Here is a 6703-nt window from a genome sequence, read left to right on the forward strand (position 1 = left end):
GAGATAGGTTAGTTAAGGATGAAAGCTTATATCTTGTGGGTTATTATTGGTCACAGGTATGAAGGAAACGGTTTCTTGAGAAGATTGGAACACTCTGCATTTGAACTAACTAGCTTTAGCATTCTAATTGAAGATTTTTTAAACTTCTGGAAGCTCTCTAGTGTTCTCTGTTAAGTCTATCATTTCAATTATAAGTTTTTCTATGGTCTTGGCACTCTGTTTGGAAATCAAATGCATATAATTAAATGGAGATTGTGGAAGGAAAAACATTACACTTCCCTTTATTTCTTTTTTTTTTTAAAGATTTTATTTTTAAGTATCTCAACACGCAACATGGGGCTTGAATTCACAACCCCTGAAATCAACAGATGCCTGCTCCACCAACTGACCCAGCCAGATGCCCCTAACTTTTGTTTCTTAATCAAAATTTCTCATTGTAACTCATACTAATACCAATTGATGTGTATTTTATAGTCGTAGTTTAAATATTATAAATGAACAATATATGCCTGTGTATTCTAATAGAAATCTCAAACGTGATATAAATTAGTCACTTGCTCAATATGTGACCAGTTACCACAAAGAACGTAAGGTAGAAATTGTGGAGTTTTGTCTCTGTTTACAAGTAAATTAATATAAAAAATTTATTCTGGGGTAATTTGAACCAGTGTCAATTTTTAAACCTCTTTTCGTCTTATCTTAAATGAGAACATCATCCCTAATACTGCTTTGCTCCTCTCTATTTTCTGTTGGTTGAATAAGCCTACCCTTTTTCAAATATGATTACCCTCTTCTTCAGTTTTACTATTCCTGTGGAATTAGATCACCTTATCAAGTACAGCAGTTCAATAATAGCCTTCCTTAAATAGGTACATGAAGGTCAACTTGAGACTTCCTTCTCTACAGGGATCAAAAAGAGGTATGAAACGCCATTACAGCCTAAATCCTGATTGTCTCTAACCAAGCAGAAGGTGTTTTTCTAAATAAATCTAAGTTTATAACAGATGGCTTAGTGCAAGCAGAAAGGAAATCAATAAGAAATGTGAAAACAACTATAAACCAATGAATATTAACAGCTTAATATTAAAAGGACCATATTAATTCATAGCAATTGTATATATTATTTCAGAACTCTTATTTTTAATAAAGCGTATATTATTGTCATGCGATGAAGTTTGTTCTTTCAGCACATACTAATCTCTAACATCTGTTTTCATATAATTGTACACTAAAGCAAATTACAGTATGACTATAAATAAACGGCATGCTTATATTTCTGCATATTTTCTAAGCCCTGTGAATATACCATTTATTGCTCTTATAACTATCAGAATGTCAAGAGTTTTCAGCTCAACCACCTGCAATAGAATTTGTGTAAAATGATCTTTATAATTTCCCAGATGGTAGGATAGAGAAGTCTTTTTGCACATGTTTATGAATTTTTATACCCTCTGATTTTTTTTTTAAATGAATTGAATTTTTCTCTTTTTATTCAAAATCTTATTGCCGGCAAAGTGCTTAATGATAGAAAATCTCCCCTGAAAGTGAATTAGAATTCAACCCTTTTCAATCTCATTTTAACGTACAGATTATGCTAAGCTTTAGGTAAAAATATGACTTGTGAGGTGATCATATGTTTCCTTTGAACCGAATTTTATATTGGACTGACTTCTTTTGTCATCTGTGAAGACAGTTGCAGACATACTCTCATTCCTATTCTCTCTGTTTGCCTCACATAATAAATTAGTGAAAGTTGACTCTATCTCTGAAAATGTCTGTGACATTATAACTCCACAGCAAACTACATGCAACCGTGGACTATGGAGCCATAGTTAAATGACTGGCCAGATCCACTAAGCCTATTCTCAACAATGCAGCCTGAGTAACACATTTCAAATAGATTGTTATCCTACTTTTCCCCTCAGAAACAACAACGGTGTCCTACATCACTCAAGCATAAATATTCAAAGAGGCTCTCTATGATTGAGTGTTCATTACCTCTCCAAACTCGTCTCCTATTCCCCACCTTGCTCCTTTAGTTCCGGTCACATTGGCCTTCATACTCTTCCTGGGTTAAACAAGACACGCCCTGCTTCAGAGTTTTTGCCCTTTGTCATTTTCTTTACCTGGAACGCTTGTCTCCAGTACACAGCTAAGCACATGGCTGGATGCATCTCCTCTTTTCAGATCTTATGTCAAATATTACCTCCTCAGTGAGCCCTTTCCTGTCCACCATCCTACCTAAAAAGGTAACTTTTCTTCTCACCCTGTTATTTAGTTCTTTGTTGCTTTAAGTTTTTCTTATCATGTATTATCTAACAGTGTGTGCTGTGTGTGTGTGTGTGTGTGTGTGTTACTACAAGTAAAGGAATGTATACCTTCCATTTCTTATTCTCATTCTCTCTCTCCCTTCTCTCTCTCTCTCTCTCTTCCTCTCTCTCCCTAATTTTCACTTTCCTAAAACTATGTTCCAGTCCATTAATAATACCTGGTTTACTTCACAAGTATAGCAAGGTCCTAGGCATCCTTTAACACTGTCTGATACACTGGATAAATTTTAGTTTTTTTCTTTTCCCTGTTCTAGTGTGGGATACCAGGGTGTTGCTTCACAACCTTGGGAGCTTTCTGGATGTAATCTGAAACCAGCAGGGGAGACTGAAGAAAGATGCAGACCACTTTAGATTGATAGGGGGCAGTTTTAATAAGGAAGGGACCTTACTTGGGTGACCACAAGTAGCTCTCCAAATCTACCTGCCATAATCTTAAAAGTTTACATAGAGGCCTTTAGCTAGGTTCAGTCACAGACATTGTCCAGATAGTCTCATCATCACATTACTATCTCAAGGCTGTATCTTTGGAGCCCAGAAGGCAAGTGGAATGCTCATTCCAAGAACCAGGGAAGGAGTGAGGAACCTTCAATTTCCTGGGTCCAACCTGAGGGACAACTGGTGACCATGTCTTCCTGATGGCCTCCCCCAACACAGGGCTTTATATATTTCCTGAATTTGGTAGTTTCAACATTCCCTTCAGATGGATGCCACATGGAGCCTGCCTCTCTGCCGTTCACTGTGGTTTCCTTTCAAAACACCGCCCCTTGCACGCTTGCAGATGACTCAGATTCTACCAGCTCCGCCCTGAATCCCACCCGTGTATTCTTAGTTTATCATAAGTGTGTTTGAACGTTAGATGAGGGGGTGTCGGATAATTGGCTAATATGCTGAAACGGAGTGGGGCAAGGATAGTGCTTTTCTGAAAGATGTGCGGGTTGAGCCTGTAATCGGTTACTGGTAGTGAAGACACGTGCCTCTACACAGCAGGCAGCTGAGACAGCAGCCTTTGGCATCCTCAGGATACCCTAGTAGTGTGTCAGAACCACTTGTGATAGAGACATGGAAACTAATATTTCGTTTTATTTTTATTTGGTTACCCCCAACAAATATTTTACAGAGGTAATATTTCTTCGGTCATTCAGGTACATGATTCCCATTTTCAATGGATTCAGTCCTTCAATTAATCTTTAAGACATGACATTGACTTTAAGCTTCAGAAACACTAGAAAAAATGTATTGTGGGGAAAAAAGTATCACTTTAAGATGTTCAGATTTGCCTAATATTTTTTTTTTAAAGTTGTAAGCCTCACTTTTCATTATTTAGATTTTGGCATTATTTGAACACATTAATCAGGGTAATACACGTTACCTGAGACCAAAATATAATTTATATGTAGTTTAAAGTATTTCACCTGCATATTTGGTCAAGTGATTTTGAACGAGAGTGCTGAGACTACTCAATGGAGAAAAAAACTTCAACAAATAGTGTTGGGTAAACTGGATCTTCACATGCAAAAAAAAAAAAAAAAATGAAGTTGGACCCTTACCTTACATTATATACAAAATAAATTAAAAGTGTATCAAAAATCTCAACATCTCTGGTAATTTCTTTTTGGTGGAGTCTATCAGGTTTGCACATGATAGTGTCATATCATGTGCAAATAGTGAAAGTTTTACTTCTTCCTAACCAATTTGGACGCCTTTTATTCTTTTTTGTTATTTGATGGTCATAGCTAGGACTGCCAGTATTATGTTGAATAAAAGTGGGAGAGTGGACATCCTTGTTTAGTTCCTGACCTTAGGGGAAAGTTGAGTATGATGTTTGCTGTGCGTTTTTCATACATGCCCTTTATTAGGTTGAGGTATGTTCCCTGTAAAACTAATTTGTTGAGGGATTTTATAACAAATGGATGCTTTAATTTGTCAAATGCTTTCTCTGCATTTATTGAAATCATCATACGTCTTTTATCCTTTCTCTTATTGATGTTATATATAATGTGGTTTGCTTAGTGAATATCAAACCACCTTTGCAACTCAGGAATAAATCCCACTTGATCATAGTGAATAATTTCTTTAAATGTATTGTTGGATTTAGTTTGCTAGTATTTTTCAAGCAGTTTTACACCTATGTTCACCAGCTACATTGGCCTGTATTTCTCTTTTTTGTGGTGTCTTTGTATGATTTTAGTATCAGGCTAATGCATGCTCCATAGAATGAATTTGGAAGTTTTCTCTCTTCTATTTTTTGGAATAGTTTGAGGAGAATAGGTATTAACTCTTCTTTAAATGTTTGCTGGAATTCACCTGAGAAGCCAGCTGGTCCTGCATTTTTGTTTGTTGGAAGTTTTTAAATTATTTATTTAGTCTCCTTGCTCATCATGTCTGTTTGAATTTTCTATTTCTTCCTGCTTCAGTTTTTATAAGTTATATGTTTCTAGGAATTTATCTATTTCTTCCAGGTTGTCTAATTTGTTGACATATAGTTTGTCAGAGTATTCTCTTACAATTGTTTGTATTTCTGTGGTGTTGGTTGTTATTTCTCCTCTTTCATTTGTGATTTTATTTGAGTCCTCTCTCTCTCTCTCTTTCTCTGTCTCTTTTTGATGAATCTAGCTAGAGGTTTATCAGTTTTGTTGAAACTGATTATATATCATTTCACACCTATTACAATGGCTAAAATAAAAAAAAAAAACATAAGAAACAACAAGTATTGATGAGGATGTGGAGAAATAGGAACACTTATACACTATTGGTCTGAATGCAAACTGGTGCAGCCACTCTGGAAAACATTATGGAGGTTTCTCAAAAAGTTAAAAATAGTATTATTCTCTGCAGTAATTGCAGTTCTGGGCATTTACCCCAAAAATACAAAACACTAATTCAAAGGGATACTTGCTCCCCTATGTTTATAGTAGCATCATTCATAATAGTGAAATTATGAAAGCAGCCCAAGTGTCCAACAGATGAGTAGATAAAGAAGAGGTGGGAGTGCCTGGGTTGCTCAGTTGGTTGAGTGTCCAACTCTTGATTTTGGCTCAGGTCATGATCTCGCTGTTCGGGAGATTGAGCCGCATGTCAATCTCTGTGCTGTCAGCACAGAGCCTGCTTGAGATTCTCTGTCTCTGCCCTTTCCCTGCTCATGCTCTCTTTCTGTCAAAATAAATAAATAAACATTTAAAAAAAAGAAGAAGAGGTGATTATATATATATATACATATATCGAGAGAGAGAGAGAGAGAAACCAACAGACTTGTAAGTATAGAGAAGATCATCAGAGGGGAGGTGGGTGGGATGATGAGTGAAATGGGTGATGGGGATTAAGGAGTGTACTTATCATAATGAGCCCTGGGTGATGTATGGAATTGTTGAATCACTATATTACACACCAGAAACTAATATAATATTGCACGCTAACTATATTGGCATTAAAATTAAAAAAAAAAAAACTAAACATAAGATCTAAAACTATAAAACTCATAGGAAACAAAGAACAGGGAAAGGCTTTATAATGATTTCTTGGCTATGACAGCAAAAGCACAGGCAAGAAAAAATTGATAAAGTAGACTACATCAAAATTTAAAACTTCTGTGCATTAAGAATACAACTAACAGGTTGAATAGGCAACCCATTGAAAGAGAATATTTGTAAATCATTTACCTGTTAAGGTTATAAATCTAATAACATGATAAGGGGTTAGTATCCATAGGATATAAAAGTCAGCAGCACAAAACAACCCAATTAAATAATGAGCAAAAGATTTGAATAAACATTTCTGAATAAACATTTCTCCTAACAAGACATACAAATGACCAATAAGTACATGAAAAGATACTCAACATCACTAATAATTAGTGAAATACAAATCAAAATCACAATGAGATATCACATCACATCCATTAGGATGACTACAGATAACAATAGAAATAACGAATGTTGTCAAAAATGCATAGAAATTGGAATCTTGTGCACTTTTGGTAGGGATAAAAATGGAAAACAGCATGGTAGTTCCTCAAAAAATTAAAAATAGTAGTATCATGTAACCTAGCAATTTCGCTTTCGGGTATATACCCAAAAGAATTGAAAGCAGGGTCTTGAAGAGACGTGAGTTTATATGTTTATAGCAGCATTATTCACAATAGACAAAAGGTGGTGGCCACCCAGGTGTCCATCAGTGCACAAATGGATAAGTAAAATGTAGTATATATATACAGCGGAATATTATTCAGCTTAAAAAAAACCAAAATCTGACACATGCTACAGCATGTATGAACCATCAGAAAAAATGCTAACTGAAATATACCAGTCACAGAAAGACACGCCCTGTATGATTTCACTTATATGAAGTACCTAGAACTGTCAGATTCATAGAGACAG

This window comes from Leopardus geoffroyi, chromosome C2 (assembly GCF_018350155.1).
Source record: "Leopardus geoffroyi isolate Oge1 chromosome C2, O.geoffroyi_Oge1_pat1.0, whole genome shotgun sequence".
NCBI lineage: Eukaryota > Metazoa > Chordata > Mammalia > Carnivora > Felidae > Leopardus > Leopardus geoffroyi.